The sequence below is a fragment of the Monodon monoceros genome, unplaced genomic scaffold, assembly GCF_005190385.1.
Source record: "Monodon monoceros isolate NGI ecotype Baffin Bay Population unplaced genomic scaffold, NGI_Narwhal_1 Super_Scaffold_19, whole genome shotgun sequence".
In the NCBI taxonomy this organism is placed as follows: domain Eukaryota; kingdom Metazoa; phylum Chordata; class Mammalia; order Artiodactyla; family Monodontidae; genus Monodon; species Monodon monoceros.
Window position 1 is genome coordinate 59,960,030 of NW_021703775.1, and position 20,291 is coordinate 59,980,320.

Consider the following 20,291-nt stretch of genomic DNA (forward strand, 5'->3'; position numbering starts at 1 on the left):
AAGATCAGGATATGAGAAAAATCCAGCAAAGAGACTGAGAAAAAGTGACCAGAGGAAAAGGAGGAGAACCAAAAGAGTGATGCCATGTGAAGCATGTGTTTCAAGATGGAGGAATTATCAATTGAATAAAATATTGCTGAGGACTAAAAGAAAATGAAGATTGAGAACTGGCCATTGGATTTAGCAATGGGTAGGTAATTAACAGCTGTGATAGAGCAGCCTGGTTGGCGATGGTTCAATAGAGAAGGGAGGAAATGAAATGGAGAAGGTGAATATCAACATACCTTCCTAGTTTTTCTATCAAACAGAGCGGAAATATAATGACAGTTGGGGAAAGATGTGGGATCAAAATGAATTTTTAGTGTTTAAGGTGGAAACATTTGCAGCATCTTTGTAGGTTGTTGGAAGCTAACCAGCAGAGAAGGAGAAATTGATGATTCAGGAGAGAGAGGGACAACCGTTGGAGCATTGCTGAGAAATAAGTGAGAGGAGATGAGATACAGGTACAGGTGGAGAGGTTGTTTTTGGGAGCACAAGCAGTCCATCCATACTGCAACTCTAAAGTTAAGAGGCTAGAATGCTAACTGATTGGTGGCAGAGGCACTGTTTATTCTATTTTTTTGGAATATATATAACGTATATATTTATTAATTTTAACATCTTTATTGGAGTATAATTGCTTTACAATGGTATGTTAGTTTCTGCTTTATAACAAAGTGAATCAGTTATACATATACATACATCCCCATATCCCCTTCCTCTTGAGCCTCCCTCCCACCCTCCCGATCCCTCCCCTCTAGGTGGTCACAAAGCACCGAGCTGACCTCCCTGTGCTATGCGGCTGCTTCCCACTAGCTATCTATTTTACATTTGGTAGTGTATATATGTCCATGCCACTCTCTCACTTTGTCCCAGCTTACCCTTCCCCTTCCCCGTGTCCTCAAGTCCATTCTCTACGTCTGCATCTTTATTCCTGTCCTGCCCCTAGGTTCTTCAGAACCATTTTTTTTTTTTTAGATTCCATATATGTGTGTTAGCATACTATATTTGTTTTTCTCTTTCTGACTTACTTCACTCTATTTATTCTGGATCTGCACATACCACATACTACTCAACATTGTGTAAACTCCAGTAAGTAATGGTTAAGGACATTGAATATGGAGACTATCCAGTGGAATTGCCCTTCTGCTGTCAAGGAGAGCATGACTGAATAGCTGAATGAGCAATGTTAATAAACTGTGACAATTAAAAATCTGTGTGGTAACCTACTAAATGGATATTCAGTGTGACTTGCCCTTTCAGGAGTGAGATTCCTTTATTGAAAACTACAGTCTGTGTAATGGGGGTTATTACTTCCTCCCAGTCCCCATCTCTTCTACCAAAGGAAAAAAATTTGCTTTTCATCCATATTGGTGTCCTCATTATATTTCGTTGTTGTTTAAAATTGTTCCCTTACAGCCTATCTCTGTAAATAGGACCTAGTTTTGCAAACAGAAGGAAACGGTATGTTATCTTACCTTTTTATTTTCAGAAGATAAGGTATGTTAGAGTGTAAAGAAATCTGAAATGGGAATCAGGACACTGTGTTCCTTGCCCCGGCTCTGCCACTAACTCACTGGGAATTGGTTTCCTCGCTGGAAAATGAAGTAGTTGGTCCAGAGGATCCATAAAGTCCCTTCTGAATCCAAGTAATGAAATCGTAATAACAATCTAAATAATTCAGAAATTCACAGCTGATGCCCTTTATTTTTATATGCCCATAATACTCTATGTCAAGAAAGGTCACATTTATATTGTTGAGAGGTTACCAATCACCTGGGCATTAATATCTTACAGGGCTATTGTGAAGATTAAAAGAGAAACTGTGAAAGAAATTCACAAACTGTAAAGTGAAGTACTGTCAGCCATTGATAACATGTAGACACTGAAGTATTACATCCATTACTATTATCCAGATTCTGCTTTTACTATATGGCTTTTGGGATATCAAATAAGTCAGTAACCAAGGAATGCAAATGGGGAAGGAGGAGATTTTACTTGAAGAAATCATACATATTGCTTTTTTAACTTTTTTGTTTTTGTTGAAAAATGACCTTATGCTGCAGGAGGAGTAAACAGACTTTAAGACCCAGGGAAAGGCAATGAGCTAAGCATAAGGGCTGGATGTATTGGTATTAATTTACCATCAACCATTATGTCGACATCAGAATAGCTTGGAAAGAACTATTGTCAGGTTTTAGAAAACGTTTAGCTTTATTTTAGAAACAAAACAAAAACTGAGTAAATTGAAAATTACAATTAATATGATAACTTTAAGTTTTAAGGTTAAATCAACAATCTAACAGTTCTAATCTATTATCATAATTATATTTTTATTTCCTTCCAAAGTTATTCCATTTTCCATAATTCTCATTTTTTTTGTTTGTATATCTTCCTTTATTCAATCATAGGAAGAAATTTAATAGTAGGCATCTACCTGGCAATCTTAGTTTTTCCTGTAACAAAAATTGTGTCTTACTGCTGGATAAATTGATGGAACAGATACATTATAACACCAATAATAACAATGATAATACATTTTAAATTTGCATAGCATTCCATTTTTTTCAGAGCAGCTTCACAGTTATCTCACTTTATTCCAGCAATGCCACTTATTTGCTGCATAACCAGACAAGTCACTCAACCTCTATGTGCCCCAGTTTCCTTATCTGAAAAATGGGGATCATATTAATACTTTGTTCGAAGGATTGTGTGAAGATTAAATGAGTTAACCTATGTAAGACATTTAGTAATCATGTTGTCATAGTTGTTTATTATAATTACCATTTTGGTTATTATTTCCTCTTAGTGGTTTGGCGATTATAAATGTATTAGTTCCTAGTGCCGTTTTACAGTAGTTCCAGTGATTTATCAACCTTAAGTGGTATAAACTCCAATTCTAAAGTTGTCCAGCTGTAATATAAATGAATACAACGTGACGGGGGGCAACTGTGGCAAACTGAACAGCTTGCACCTCTAAAGGCAGCAGCTCCTCCTCAGCCCCAGACAGTGTTGCCATGTAGGAATATAGGAATACAGTCCTAGACTTGCCACACTGTCCAGTTTCTCAAGAAGGTAGAAACTTAAATTTTGTTTAATCTCCTGACTTAAAAAAAAAAGATAAGTTATTTGATTTTTGGTAAAACATGGTATAGGCCAAACATACAAGTCTGTATGCAGGTTTAGGACCACGGTCAGCAGCTTCCTTATGTGCTCTCATCACTGCAGTGTGCACAATAGGTTCTTGATATAATCCTAATTGACTATAAAAATTGGGGAATCATAGTTGATTGGAGAATTGAGGCACCATTAAAATAGATATGTAAACTTCTTAATGGATGTTGATAATGGATGGATTAGATAAATCTGAAATAATAGGTGAAGATGAAAGAGGCATTGTCTGGATACCATGGACACAATCCCTACAGGGCTTCTAGGATGAAGTAAACTAGCTCTTTAAAAATTCCTTGGTCTTTTGGGAAAAATAGTGAAGGGCAGGAAGGTAGGCAGGAAGATAAGAAGTATGGCAGTGGGGGAGAAATCCCAAAACAAAACAGAGCAAAAAATAGGTCTTCAGATACCAAAGTCCATGCTTTTCCATATTATCAGGCTGCTTCTAAATTAAATTAATGATTGTACAGCTCTTTCCAATCTACAGAACATTAGCTGAGCCTTCTCTGGGGATTCCAATACAGCGTTTACCCGCATTTGAAATCCAGGTGGTGATTATTTTTGCTCTGCCTGCGTTTACCATTTTAGAGCCAGAGAAATGTGATCCTCTGATTCCACTGACAGGAAAACAGTCTTGTGAGCGATACAGACAAGTGACTTATCTTCAGTGAGATTCAACTTTATGGAACCTACCATTCTTTATGACTTAAAAAAAAAAACAAACATTTAAAATCACTTAAGTCCTCAATCTTTGATGATTCCTTTATCACAGAGGGAGACTGTGAGATAATTGAAAAGGGGAAGAGTCATAATGAGTTTTCCCTGATGCATGTTGCCTCTTATCACTAATTCCACTGATATTCTATAGGGAACATAAAGAGCCTCTTATCTCACTGATTGGTGGCATGAAAAGGCCTACATCTGACACACAGAGCTTGACTCTGCCCTTTCTGAACTGGATGGACTTGCCTAGGGACAGAAAGGAAAGTGGCTTTGTTCTCTGAGCCTCCTTCCTACAAAAGCTTTAATCCAGTCAATTTTATTACTGATGGATTGGAGAATACCCAGACACCATGCTCCATCATTATCCTCCCAGACATTTGTTCCACATTTGCACCTGCTCTCAGTTGCTATTCCATTGGACTGTTAGAAGACTTAACTAACCATGGTGTAAACTCCACATTTACTGCAAAAGTTCTCTTTGGTTTGGATATATTAGCTATTCCATCGTCAGTTCACCCGATATTTAATCATAAGACAGTTTTACATTTCAGTCCCAGAGGCAATTGAGAAATGAGTGTTTAAAATATTGTAAACAACATAAGGATCTTTTTTCCCCTCAATTTTTGCATCCTCAAAACCTGCAGCACCTGATGGCTGTAAGTGCTCAATAAGTATTTACTGAACCAAAGCAAAATCAAAAGAGATTGTCATTCCAAAAATATTTGTAAATATTTGTGGGTTTTAAAGGCATATTTATATTTAGATAACTTCATGAATTTGGGGGAGTCTGATTAGGACACCACTGAATTAAGAAATTATTCCATGGAGTAGAGAATTCTGGTGACTATAACCATCTGGAAGCACAACCAGAATTCCTTATGTAAATGAACAAAGACTTCTAAATAACAGCAGAAAGGGAAAAAAGCTGTCACTAAGACTATGCACATCACAGGAGAAGTACAAGGTGTTAAAATCACTGAATTAAAGAACTTGGTCTTTAGTTTCTCTCTTAATCTTCAATTCTTTTGGTTCAAGGAAAGAAAAGATATTTGTTCTATTAAGAAATAAATGGTAGTAGTGGGAGAACAGTGCTGTGCTGAGCCATGTTGGAGGCTGAGAAAAAAGGAAAAATTAGTAATATTGCTTCTGATTTTTAAAAAAAATTTGATATTTTGTTCATCATGGATTTTATTCATTAACTTTGATTTTTAAAGATACTTTATTAAAATATTATCTATCTGGATTACTGAGTTTTTTGATCCTTCATTAAATTTTGCAGCCAAGGTGAGTACCTCATTTGCCTTACCCTAGTCCCAGCACAGGATGTGACAGTAGAAATGTTATTTTCTGGCTGGTATAATTTAGAAAAAACTTAACCTCACATCTTAATGTGATGCTGAGTCATTAGGGAACAAATGTAAAAAAATCTAACCTATTATTTTTAATAAGGGAAGAAATGCCATATTTTAGAAACATTTCTATTAAATAAAAATAAAATTATAAGGCTGACTGGGAGCTGTGCCTTCCTGCCACTGCCCAGCATCACCGGACAGCATCCTACTGAACACCGCTAGCCGAGGGAAAAGATCAAAATTCAATGGATGGTTTTTACTGAACACATATCACTTTTGCACCATCATAAAGTTGAAAAATCATAAATTGAACCATGGTAAGTCAGGAACCGTCTGTATATGGTATTCAGCTATTTGATTATGTGGATGATCTTTCCAAAAGTCCATAGAATAGGATAGTATTTCGATTCTCTAGTTTCTGAGTCAGAGAGGAATGATCAGCAAATTTCAGCTGGCTAGTTGGGCTTCCTGGAGGTCCAACAGGTTTAGAGAGACTAGGGATCAAGTTCTGGGAACACAGGCAATCACTATAGACTTGATGAGGTAAAACTTTGGAGATCTTCCTGACAAAAAGTGTAGCATACTAACATAGGCACAAGTCATGGTAACTAACAGAATGTTTTTTTGTTTCCTTTGTTGGTTTATTTTATTTTAGGATGAATTTCATACCCTGAGAGAACATTATGAGTGATCTGTCTTGTAGTATCGGTCTTTTGAATCTCAGCACATGCTGGTTCTATTGGGTTGACCAAAAAGTTCGTTCAAGTTTTTCTGTAAGATCAATAGAACTAGCATGTGCTGGGATTCAAAAGACCTGGTTTAGTTATAAATGACTCTGCTAATATTTCTTTATAATAACCTTGGGTTAGTTAATTACTCCATCCTTGGGGCTTGGTGTACTTATTCACAAAATTGGTGCTTTTTTTTTTTTTAAAGAATGATTTCTTTCTTTGAATCTAATCTTATAGAGCAACCTCATATATTTGGACCGATGAAAGCAGATCTGCTCTGCTTAAAATTAGGCAGACGGTCATCCCCAAACCCTGCCACTGAGTCTTTCTCTTAAATCCTGTCTCAGCCTTTGAAATTCTGCTGCAAAATCCATGGGCTTCAGGGGAGTACACTTAAACACTCCTGAGGGAGAGGGAAGAATTAAAACTGTGAATAAGATCTTAAGGGATACATCAAAAGTTTTTTTGTTTTCACTTTCGTGACATTTTTTTCCTTTTTAAATTTTTTTGGGTTCCTTAAGAAGTCCTAGGAAATTGCTTCCATGGCTCACCTTATAATTGCTTGAATTAACTTGTTTGTGAATATATAATTATCTTCATTCTAATCATTTTTCTCTGCTTGTCACATCTACTGGCTTTCACTGGCATGTAGATGCAACATCTGCATCAGCAATTTTATTTTAATTATTTAACCTTCTTATGTGAAGAGCAAAAACGTATGCGTCAATGAATTTGTCACAAAGCGGCCATCCATGGAACCCCACACAGTGCAAGAAGTAGAACATTGAAAGAATTCCAGAAAGGAAACTTGTGACCGCCCCTCCCCCCCATTCAATGCCCCCATCATTGTTTGCTCCCTTTGTTTTTCTGGCTCAGGATGGTGATGGGGCGCCACTGTTTCCATATATGAGCTTTCACCATTCCTTTTTGGTTCCCCTCTCCCTGCTGGCACCTCTTTATTCACCTCTGTTCAGTTAAACGGCTTGCATTTGCTCTGTTTCCTGTCAGGAATCTGAATGACACAAACCCCCTGTAGAATGTTTAATAGACAGGGTATTAGCAGTCTTAGTGAAAAGATTCTTAACATTTCATGATTAAATATCATGCTTGCTGAGGGTTGTTTTTTTTTTAACAGACATGATTTACCAGATTAAGGATGCTCCCTTCTATTCCTAATTTGCTATATACATTTTTATCATGAATGGATACTGAAATGTTATCAAACCATTTTCTGCAGTGATTGAGACCATCATGTGATTTCTGTCTTTGATTCTATAGATGTTTGAGTTACACTAATAGCAGTTTGAATGTTAAGTTCTGTTGAGTTCCTAAAATAAAGCAGTTTGGTCTGGTATGTTATTTTCTTTTTAAAATATTACTGAATTTAATTTGCATATATCTTGTTTAGGATTTTTCAATATATATTTTGTGTGAGATTTATTCATATTTTTTACTCCATTTAATATATACATTTAAAGCTCTAAATTATTCTCTACACTAACAATTAGTTATATTATGCAGGTTTTGATATATAGTGTATTTGTCATTACCATTCATTTCAAAATATTTTTCTAAGGAAAATGATGATAGTTTTATCACCATGGGTTATTTGGAACTATATTTTAAAATTTCAGGTTATGATGATTTTCTAGTTATCTTCTTGTTATTAATTTCTAGCTAAATGGCATTGTTGTCAGAGACCATATACTACACAATTTTAATTTATTGAAATTTGTTGATGCTTGCTTATTACGCAGAATATGGTTAAATTTTGTAAATGTTCTGTGTGTTTTTAAGGATGTTTACTCTGCAGTTGTTGGGTAAATTGTTCTCTATATATTCAATACGTAAAATTAATTGTGCTATTGAGATATTTTAATTCTTACTGAATTTTTGTCTGCTTCTTATAACAATTACTGAGAGAGATGTGTTTTAAAAGACTTCCAATGTGATTGTGGTTGTTTATTTCTTCTTTTACTCCTGTGAAGATTTTGCTTTAAAGGTTTGCAGCTACTTTATTAAGGGCAAAAGTATAAAATTTTTATATCTTCCTGGTAAATCTAATATTTTATCTTTATGATATGTACTTCCTTCTCTCCAGGAATACTTCTTTTCTTTAAAATTTGCTTTGATATTAATGTAGTGACCCCTGCTTTCTTTCAGTTAGTGTTTTCAAGATCTTCTATTCTTTGCTTTTCAAGTTGACTATATCCTTTTTGATTTATGAACAACATATAAAGTTATTTTAAAATGCAATCTGGCAATATATGTCTTTGAATTGGAACATTAGTTCATTCACAAGGTAATCACTGATGTATTTTGGTCTCAATTAGCAGTCTTAGTGTTCTGTGTTATTTTCCTTTTCTTTCTTATCTATTTATGTATTCTTTTTCTTCTGTGTGCTTATAAGATATGCATTCTTTTACCATTTCCTCAGTGGTTTCGTAGAGAGTATAGTATGCATCCTTAATTTATCAATGGCATGTTATTTGGCACCTTTACCCATAAAATGCAGTGGAACACTTTAATTTTCTCTATCCTCTTCCAACTTATATGTTACCATTTTCTTGTGTTTTATTTCATTTTATATTTTAATCTCAAGGCATTATTAATACTGATTTAGTCAGTCAATATGAATTTATATTTTCCTGAATGTTGTTATTTTAATATTTCTTTTTCCTTTTTCCATCTCTGATCTTCCATCTGGGATCATTATTTTTCTACCTATAAAATATCTTTAGTATTTATTGTAGTGTGGGTTTGATGAAGATACATTCATATTTGTTTTTCTAAATTCTATTTATGGTAACCTTAATATTTTCACTTGGACTAGAACTTTACATTATCTAAGTTCTCCCTGCCCAGCATTTTGAAGATATTCTATGTATTCTGAATTTTATAGTTTTTGTTGAGGAGTCAGTGGGTACTCTAATTGTTGCCCCTTACAAGATAATCTCTTTGTCTCTCTGTCTGTCTCTCTTTCTTGTTCTTTCAACTCTTTTAAGCTGTTTTTAAGATTTACTTTTTGGTATTCAGTAATTTTGGTATGATTGTCTATATTTATTTTTATTTTATTATTTTATTTTTTTATCTTGCTTGAAGTTCTCAGTGTTTCTTCATTCTATGACTTTATGTTTTTCATTATTTTTGGAAAAATTTCAGCTATAATCTCTTCACTGCTTCTTCTGTCTCATTCTCTCTTCTCTACCACTCCAAATATATGTACATTAGACCTTATAATTATATGCTATATGTCTATTTTTTATTTTTTAAGTGCTCTGTTCTCTTTATATTTCCTTTGAAGTATTTTTTTTCCTGATCTGTCTTCTAGTTAACCAATTATCTCTTCAGCTATGTTTAATCTGGCTATTAAACCCATCCATTGATTCCTTATTTTGGTTATTTTATTTTTCAGTTCTAAAATTTACATTTGGTGCTCTTTCAATAGTTTTAAATTTTACACTAAAATTTTAAATCTAGTCTTTTATTTCTTGAACACAGTAAGTGTAGTTTTTTAAAAGTCTGTCTATGATGATTTGAGTATATTGAGCTCTTTTGGGTCTTTTTCTCTTGTCTATTTTTTCTGTTGTTTTTGTTCATGGTGTCCTATCTCTTCATGACTTGTCATTTATGATCATATACTAGACATTATATTTGAAAAAATTTTTGTAGAAATAATGTGTGACCTAAGATAATGTTATCTCCTTCCAGAGAAGGATTTATAGTTTGCTGCTGCTGAATACCTGAGGGTACTGCTAATTTAGGAACATTTTAACCCAACGTTAGAGATTAAAATGATTTGAAACTGAGCTGTAGTCCCTGTGAAGACCTGTCTACTTTCTCCTTCTAGTTCACTCTTACTCCTAGTTGTAACCCTTTTGTGGTTCCAATCCAATGGAAGGAAGAATGACCAGGGCTTCCATTAGTAGGTACAGTTTCTGATCTCTATCCCTTTAGCCCCCAAGGATGATCTAAACACTTCTCACCTTCTCAGCCATGTTCTCTGAAGTTAACAAGTGTTACTAAAGAAAAGGAGCTTTAAAAGCTGGATTCACTTTCCTGGGTGTCTGTACCATGTCAAGTCCTCATGGTTCACTATTTCATTACCTCTCTGATGTCTATTTTTTTCAGCTATTCCAAGTGGGAAAGTTGGTTTGAATTACTTAGTATGCTATTACCAGAGGTGGCTGTCTCAATGATTATATATATATATATATTTTTTTGCCCAGATAATTTATTTTATGGGCTTTCCCGAAGTGTCACAGTCCCTTTATTAGTATAACTAGGAATATGTGAAATACTAGGCATACTCTTACCAAGAGTTATATTAATATTTTATTCTCATATTAAAAACTTAGATATGAGATATAAGTGCTATAGTTTGCATCTAGATACTTGAGAATTCCGGGAAATCCGAGACTTTAAACTTAACTCACCTCACCTTGAAGTGATTATGTAAGCCCTCTTAAGCTGGTATGTCAAACTAGGAGGTGCAACTTGTTTATGTTTCCAGGTTGCCCATCTTCCCAAATTTCCAAAGATCCCTTTATGTGCACTGCCTTCTGTTCCCCTCAGAAGTCCAACTGAGTACATCCTCAAAGGAACATATAGCACAACTATTTCAGGGCTAGCCTTCATATATGTAATAAATCTTAGCGTAGGAATATCCACTGAAATCTATACCAGTTAACCTTCTTGGTCTCCTTTCTACTATCACTGAGTCTCACTCCCCACTGGCTTATAGAACTCTCAATTTTTTTTTTCATTCTAAGAATTCACAGATAACGCAGTAGTCACTGCTTGCCTACTCTGGTTTTAAATAAATCACCAACATTCTATTTAATTTTATCAGAAGAGAGGGCAACTATTTCTCTTCCTGGCCTTTACCACCTTGTTTCTCTCTCCTCTATGACTTTTACTTAACCCAAGAAAGACATTTCTGGTCCCCACTATCATCTGCTCTTTATTTTTTGGCCAGTTCTCTGAGACCCTTACTTCCAAAATTTCTCCAGCATCCACATATTACAAAATCAAACAAGAAACAAAGCAAGCAAGCAAACAAGCAAACAAAAAACCCTGATACAAAACGCAACCATTCTTATTTATTTCCTTTCTTGTCTGAATGTTTTTAGTAGCCAGCACCAAAGCATGGATAGAAGCTGAAGCATCCAGTGCTTTAGTATAATCTCATCTGGGAGAGTCCACTGTTGCTTTTAACGTAAATTACTGCCTATTTTGCAAATGATTAACATTTGTATCTCCAGGTTAGACTTCTCCTCTGAACTAAAGACCTGTATATTTATCCATTCTTGACATATCCTTTAGGTATTCCACAGGTACTTTAAACTCTACATATCTAAAACCAAAATAATCTTTTCCCAAACCTCACTCTTTTCCAGTCATTCATGTTTAAATAAATATCATTATTGCCCATTTCCTTTTTAAAAATGTATTTGAAGTTTTAAAAAAATCAGTAGACTTTATTTCTTAGAGCAGTGTTTAAGGAAAAACTGAACAGAAAAATATGGAGAGTTCCCATATATTCCCTTTCCTCCTGCCCTCAGTTTATCCTGTTACTAATATATTGCAGTGATGTGTTACATTTGTTACAACTGATGAACTAATATCGATACATTACTGTTAACTAAATTTCGTAGTTTACATTAGGGTTGACTCTTTGTATTGTATAAATCCATGGGTTTTGCTAAATGTGTGATACCATGTATCCGCCGTTGTGGTATCATACAGAATACTTACACTGCCCTGAAAATTCCCTGTGCTCTGCTTATGTATCCCTCCATCCCGTCTCCTTCCCACCTCCCACAAGCACTGATTTAATCTTTTTACTGTCTCCATAGTCTTAACCTTTTCCAGAATGTCATATAATGGGGATGAAAGATATGAAAAGTATGTTGCTTTTTTGGATTGGCTTCTTTCTCTCAGCAATATGCATTTAAGGTTCCCCCATGTCTTTTTTGTAGCTTGATAGATAATTTCTTTTTATTGTTTTTTTTTTTTTTGCGCGGTACGCGGGCCTCTCACTGTTGTGGCCTCTCCCGTTGTGGAGCACAGGCTTCGGACGCGCAGGCTCAGCAGCCATGGCTCACGGGCCCAGCCGCTCCGCGGCATGTGGGATCTTCCCGGACCGGGGCACGAACCCGTGTCCCCTGCATCAGCAGGCGGACTCTCAACCACTGCGCCACCAGGGAAGCCCTCTTTTTATTGTTAAAATAATATTCTGTTGTATGGAAGTACCACAGTTTGTTTAGCCATTCACCTATTGAAGGAAATCTTGGTTGCTTCTAGTTTTGGTAATTATAAATAAAGCATATAAAAGTATAAATGTTAGTGTGCAGGCTTTTATGTGGACATAATTGTTCAACTCATTTCGATAAATACCTAAGAACACAGTTGCTAGATCTAATGTTAAGACTAGGTTTAGCTTTGTAAGAAACTACCAAACTGTCTGCCAAAGTGGCTGTGTCATTTGCATTCCTATCAGCAATAAATGAGAGTTCCAGTTGCTCCACATTCTTTCTAGCTTTTGGTGTTGACATGTATTGAATTTTAGCCATTCTAGTAGGTGTGCAGTGGTTATCTCACTGTTGACATCCATCTACGTTTTTTTTCTTTTTTCTTTTAACATCTTTATTGGAGTATAATTGCTTTACAGTGTTGTGTTAGTTTCTGTTGTATAATAAGGTGAATCAGCTATATGCATACGTATATCCACATATCCCCTCCCTCTTGCATTTCTCTGCCACCCTCCCTATCCCACCCCTCTAGGTGGTAGCAAAGGACCAAGCTGATCTCCCTGTGCCATGCAGCTGCTTCCCACTAGCTATCTATTTTATACTTGGTAGTGTATATATTATCAATGCCACTCTCTCACTTCGTCCCAGCTTATGCTTCCCCCTCCCCGTGTCCTCAAGTGCATTCTCTACGTCTGTGTCTTTATTCCTGTCCTGCCCCTAGGTTCCTCAGAACCATTTTTTTTTTTTTTTAGATTCCATATATATGTGTTAGCATATGGTATTTGTATTTCTCTTTCTGACTTACTTCACTCTGTATGACATACTCTAGGTCCATCCACCTCACTACAAATAATTCAATTTTGTTTCTTTTTATGGCTGAGAAATATTCCATTGTATATATGTGCCACATCTTCTTTATCCATTCATCTGTTGATGGACACTTAGGTTGCTTCCATGTCCTGGCTATTATAAAGAGTGCTGCAGTGAACATGGTCGTACATGACTCTTTTTGAATTATGGTTTTCTCAGGGTATATGCCCAGTAGTGGGATTGCTGGATGATATGGTAGTTCTATTATTAGTTTTGTAAGGAACCTCCATACTGTTTTCCGTAGTGGCTGTACCAGTTCACATTCCCAACAACAGTACAGGAGGGTTGCCTTTTATCCACACCCTCTCCAGCATTTATTGTTTGTAGATTTTTTGATGATTGCCATTCTGACTGGTGTGAGGTGATACCTCATTGTAGTTTTTTTTTTTTTCTTTTTAATTTTTGACTTTTATTTATTTTTTTATACAGCAGGTTCTTATTAGTCATCAATTTTATACACATCAGTGTATACATGTCAATCCCAATCGCCCAATTCAGCACACCACCATCCCCACCCGACTGTGGCTTTCCCCCCTTGGTGTCCATATGTTTGTTCTCTACATCTGTGTCTCAAATTCTGCCCTGCAAACCGGTTCATCTGTACCATTTTTCTAGGTTCCACATACATGCATTAATATACGATATTTGTTTTTCTCTTTCTAACTGACTTCACTTTGTACCCCATTGTAGTTTTGATTTGCATATCTCTAATGGTTAGTGATGTTGAGCATCTTTTCATGTGTTTGTTGGCAATCTGTATATCTTCTTTGGAGAAATGTCTGTTTAGGTCTTCTGCCCATTTTTGGATTGGGTTGTTTGTTTTTTTGATATTGAGCTGCAGGAGCTGCTTGTATATTTTGGAGATTAATCTTTTATCAGTTGCTTCGTTTGCAAGTATTTTCTCGCATTCTGAGGGTTGTCTTTTCATCTTGTTTATGGTTTACTTTGCTGTGTATAAGCTTTGAAGTTTCATTCGGTCCCATTTGTTTATTTTTGTTTTTATTTCCATTTCTCTAGGAGCTGGGTCAAAAAGGATCTTGCTGTGATTTATGTCATAGAGTGTTCTGCCTATGTTTTCCTCTAAGAGTTGTATAGTGTCTGGCCTTAATTTAGGTCTTTAATTCATTTTGAGTTTATTTTTGTGTATGGTGTTAGGAAGTGTTCTAACTTCATTCTTTTACATGTAGCTGTAAAATGTTTACAGTTTTCCCAGCACCACTTATTGAAGAGGCTGTCTTTTCTCCATCGTATATTCTTGCCTCCTTTATCAAAGATAAGGTGACCATATTTGCGTGGGTTTATCTCTGGGCTTTCTCTCCTGTTCCATTGATCTATATTTCTGTTTTTGTGTCAGTACCATACTGTCTTGATTACTGTAGCTTTGTAGTATAGTCTGAAGTCAGGGAGCCTGATTCCTCCAGCTCCGTTTTTCTTTCTCAAGATTGCTTTGGCTATTCAGGGTCTTTTGTGTTTCCATACAAATTGTGAAATTTTTTCTTCTAGTTCTGTGAAAAATGCCAGTGGTAGTTTGATAGGGATTGCATTGAGTCTGTAAATTGCTTTGGGTAGTAGAGTCATTTTCACAATGTTGATTCTTCCAGTCCAAGAACGTGGTATATCTCTCCATCTGTTTGTATCACCTTTAATTTCTTTCATCAGTGTCTTGTAGTTTTCTGCATACAGGTCTTTTGTCTCCTTAGGTAGGTTTATTCCTAGTATTTTATTCTTTTTGTTGCATTGGTAAATGGGAATGTTTCCTTAATTTCTCTTTCAGATTTTATATCATTAGTGTATAGGAATGCAAGAGATTTCTGTGCATTAATTTTATATCCTGATACTCTACCATATTCATTGATTAGCTCTAGTAGTTTTCTGGTGGCATCTTTAGGATTCTCTATGTATAGTATCATGTCATCTGCAAACAGTGACAGTTTTATTTCTTCTTTTCTGATTTGGATTCCTTTTATCTTTTTTTCTTCTCTGATTGCTGTGGCTAAAACTTCCAAAACTATGTTGAATAATAGTGGTGAGAGTGGGCAACCTTGTCTTGTTCCTGATCTTAGTGGAAATGGTTTCAGTTTTTCACCATTGAGAATGATGTTGGCTGTGGGTTTGTCATGTATGGCCTTTATTATGTTGAGGTAGGTTCCCTCTATGCCTACTTTCTGGAGAGTTTTTATCATAAATGGCTGTTGAATCTTGTCAAAAGCTTTTTCTGCATCTATTGAGATTATTGTATGATTTTTAACCTTCAATTTTTTAATATGGTGTATCACATGGATTGACTGCGTATATTGAAGAATCCTTGCATTCCTGGGATAAACCCCACTTGATCATAGTATATGATGCTTGATCATGGTGTATGATCCATTTAATGGGCTGTTGGTTTCTGTTTTCTAGTATTTTGCTGAGTATTTTTGCATCTATGTTCATCAGAGATATTGGCCTGTAGTTTTCTTTCCTTGTGACATCTTTGTCTCGTTTTGGTATCAGGGTGATGGTGGCCTTGTATGATGAGCTTGGGAGTGTTCCTCCCTCTACTATATTTTGGAAGAGTTTGAGAAGGATAGGTGTTAGCTTTTCTGTAAATGTTTGATAGAATTTGCCTGTGAAGCCATCTGGTCCTGGGCTTTTGTTTGTTGGAAGATTTTTAATCAAAGTTTCAATTTCAGTGCTTGTGATTGATCTGTTTATATTTTGTATTTCTTCCTGGTTCAGTCTCAGAAGGTTGTGCTTTTTTAAGAATTTGTCCATTTTATTGGCATATAGTTGCTTGTAGTAATCTCTCATGAGCCTTTGTATTTCTGCAGTGTCAGTTGTTACTTCTCCTTTTTCATTTCTAATTCTGTTGGCCTCAGTCTTCTCCCTTTTTTTCTTGATGAGTCTGGCTAATGGTTTATCAATTTTGTTCATCTTCTCAAAGAACCAGTTTTTTTTTTTTTTTTTTTTTTTTTTGTGGCACGCGGGCCTCTCACTGTTGTTGCCTCTGCTGTTGTGGAGCACAGGCTTCGGACGCGCAGGCTCAGTGGCCATGGCTCACGGGCCCAGCCGCTCCGTGGCATGTGGGATCTTCCTGGACTGGGGCACGAACCCGTGTCCGCTGCATCGGCAGGCAGACTCTCAACCACTGCACCACCAGGGAAGCCCCAAAAGAACCAGTTTTTAGTTTTATTGATCTTTGCTATCGTTTCCTTCATTTCTTTTTCATGTATTTCTGATCTGATCTTTATGATTTCTTTCCTTCTGCTAACTCTGGGGGTTTTTTGTTCTTCTTTCTCTAAGTGCTTTAGGTGTAAGGTTAGGTTATTTGAGATGTTTCTTCTTTCTTGAGGTAGGATTGTGTTGCTATAAACTTCGCTCTTAGAAGTGCTTTTGCTGCACCCCATAGGTTTTGGGTCATTGTGTTTTCATTGTCATTTGTTTCTAGGTATTTTTTGATTTCCTCTTTGATTTCTTCAGTGATCTCTTGGTTTTTTTGTAGCATATTGTTTAGCCTCCATGTGTTTCTATTTTTTACAGATTTTGTCCTGTAATTGATATCTAGTCTCATAGCGTTGTGGCCGGAAAAGATACTTGATACGATTTCAGTTTTCTTCAATTTACCAAGGCTTTATTTGTGTCCCAATTTATGGTCTATTCTGGAGAATGTTTTATGAGCACTTGAGAAGAAAGTGTCTTCTGTTGGTTTTGGTTGGAATGTCCTTCAAATATCAATTAAGTCCATCTTGTTTAATGTGTCATTTAAAGCTTGTGTTTCCTTATTTATTTTTATTTTGTATGATCTGTCCATTGGTGAAACTGAGGTGTTAAAGTCCCCTACTATGATTGTGTTACTGTCGATTTCCCCTTTTATGGCTGTCAACATTTGCCTTATGTATTGAGGTGCTCCTATGTTGGGTGCATAAATATTTTCAATTGTTATATCTTCTTCTTGGATTGATCCCTTGATCATTATGTAGTGTCCTTCTTTGTCTCTTGTAATAGTCTTTATTTTAAAGTCTCTTTTATCTGATATGAGAATTGCTACTGCAGCTTTTTTTTATTTCCATTTGCATGGAATATTTTTCTCCATCCCCTCACTTTCAGTCTGTATGTATCTCTATGTCTGAAGTGGGTCTCTTTTAGACAGCATATGTATGGGTCTTGTTTTTGTATGCATTCAGCCAGTCTTTGTCTTTTGGTTGGAGCACTTAATCCATTTACATTTAAGGTAATTAGCGATATGTATATTCTTGTTACCATTTTCTTAATTGTTTTGGGTTTGTTATTGTAGGTGTTTTCCTTCTCTTGTGTTTCCTGCCTGGAGATGTTCCTTTAGCATTTGTTGTAAAGGTGGTTTTTTGGTGCTGTATTCTCTTAGCTTTTGCTTGTTTGTAAAGGTTTTAGTTTCTCCATTGAATCTTAATGATATCCTTGCTAGGTAGAGTCATTTTGGTTGTAGGTTTTTTCCCTTTCATCACTTTAAATATGTACCGCCACTCCTTTCTGGCTTGCAGTGTTTATGTTGAAAGATCAGCTGTTAACCTTATGGGGAGTCCCTTGTATGTTATTTGCTGCTTTTCCCTTGCTGCTTTTAATATTTTTTCTTTGTATTTAATTTTGGATAGTTTGATTAATGTGTCTTGGTGTGTTTCTTCTTGGGTTTATCCTGTATGGTACTCTGTGTGCTTCCTGGAGTTGATTGACCATTTACTTTCCCATGTTAGGCAAGTTTTTGCCTATAATCTCTTCAAATATTTTCTCAGACTCTTTGTTTTTCTCTTCTTCTTCTGGGACCCCTGTAATTCTGATGTTAGTCCATTTAATGTTGTCCCAGAGGTCTGTGAGACTCTCCTCAATTCTTTCCATTCTTTTTTCTTTGTTCTGCTCCCTTGCAGTTATTTCCACCATTTTACGTTCCAGCTCACTTATCCATTCTTCTGCCTCAGTTATTCTGTTATGGATTTCTTCTAGAGTATTTTAATTTCAGTCATTGTTTTGTTCATCACTGTTTGTTTGCTCTTTAGTTCTTTTAGATCCTTGTTAAATGTTTCTTGTATTTTCCCCATTCTGTTTCCGAGGTTTTGGACCATCTTTACTATCATTACTCTCAATTCTTTTTCAAGTAGGTTGCCTATTCTTCTTCATTTATTTGGTCTTGTAGGTTTTTACCTTGCTCCTTCATCTGTAAGTAATATTTTTGTCGTTTAATTTTATTTTTTGATGGTTGGTGGTGTATTCCTGTCTTAGTGGTTGTTTGACCTGAGATGTCCAGCACTGGAGTTTGCAGGCAGTTGGATAGAGCCTGGTCTTGGTGCTGAGATGAGGACCTCCAGCAGGCCTCACTCCATTTGATATTCCCTGGGGTTTCAGGTTTTCTCTTAGTCCAGCGGTTTGGACTCGGAGCTCCCACCACAGGAGCTTGGGCCTGACCTCCGGCCTGGAAATCCAGATCCCGCAAGTTTTGTGGCATGGTTAAAAAAAAAAAGAGGGAAGAAAGAAAGAAAAAAAGGAGCAGTACAATATCAAAGAATAAGCAAAATAAAATTAGAAAGGTAAAAAATATATTAGGAAAAATAAAACTATAATTGAAACAACTGCAATCAGGTAAAATAAAAGCAAGACAGAAAAAAGAAAAGAAAAGGGGGGTAGGGAGGGAACAAGCCAGAAGGAGAGATCACTGATGAAGTATAAAGAATAAAATAAAATTAGAAAAATAAGAGATTTATTAGGAAAAACAAAAATGTAAAAGAATCAACAACAATAAATCAACAAGGTAAAACAGAACCCCAGTCTAAAAGAGGAAAAAAGAAAAGAGGGGGAAAAGAAAAACAAAAAAAACCCCCTTGGCTCTGGGGGCGGAGTTTAGTCAGGGGTTGGTACTTAGGCTGGGGGGGGTTTGGGTGGGGTGGGAGCTAGGCAGGTGGGTGGATGATGTTTCAGTGTGCGTGTGGGGGGCTAGGCTTAGGACCCATGTAGCCAGAAAAGGCCCTGGGGGCGGGGCCTAGGCAGGGCGACATTCAAGTGTGGGGCGGGGCCTCTGCTTAGGACCTGCGGGGAAGGGGAGAGGCAGCAGGTGGAAAGGAGGGTGTCTGTAGTGTGTGGTTCTGAAGTTTGGAAGTAGGGCCCTGAGTGAGGGTGTGTGGATGGGGTTTAAGCCCGGCACATTGGAGGGATTCTCCGATTGTAGAGGTGGGGCCCTGGGTGGGGGTGTAGGGGCGGGGCTTGGGCCTGTATGGCAGGAGGGAGTTTCCGAGGGCAGAGGATTAGACCCAGGAGCCCAGTAGTCTCCCTGGTACCTAAGTGGACAGGGAAAGCACTGGCCATGTTCCCTTCTGTTCCTTTGGGCCCCTTCCCAGGGTCTCCTCCAGGGTCTCCCCTGTCACCGCTGGACCCCTAACCATGGGTGGGTCCCTCTGGGTGTAGGAACTCCCCTCCCCCAGCCACCCCTCAGGGGTGCCGGTCCCATAGGTCCCATTTTACTTTTGCTCCCCCTTCCCTCCCTCCCATTTCCTCAGGACCCGTATGGCTTCAGGGGGCCTAGGTGGGCAGAGGATCAGGCCTGGGATCTCAACAGGTTCCTGGGGGTCCAAGTGGGCAGGAGAAAGTTGGCCATGCTCCCTTTTGATCCTCTGCCCTCGCAGTGGTTCTCCAATTTCCCCCTTCGGGCGTGGGATCCCTTCCCCTCCCCCAGCCACCCCTCAGGGGCACCAGTCCCATCCTGCTTCCACTTTTCCTCCCCCCTCACCCCACCAAGCCCCACGTCCTACCCGCTAGCTGGGGGTTCCTCCCATCCCCTTACGTGTCCGTGGTCCCCCACCGGTGCCTCATAGGTGCCCCAGTTGTGTGGAGATGCGAATTCCCCATCCTCCTAGTACACCTGTCTTGACTCCACGTCCCCCATCCATCTACTTTTACAAAGCAGAATCTTTAGCCCTCTTTGACACCTTTCTCTCCCTTAGCTCTTATCAGCGATCTCTTTTGCAGATTTTCCTTCTACATATCTTTCCACTTTATCCACTCCCATCTTCATAGCTGCTACCCTAGTCCAATCTGTCATTACCTCTAGATTCCCTCAAAGCTCTCTTGCCTCCTAAATAATGCAACCACAGCTATCTTTTAAAAAAAACAAATCTGATCACATCAAATCATCCCCAAATCTTGGTGGAAAC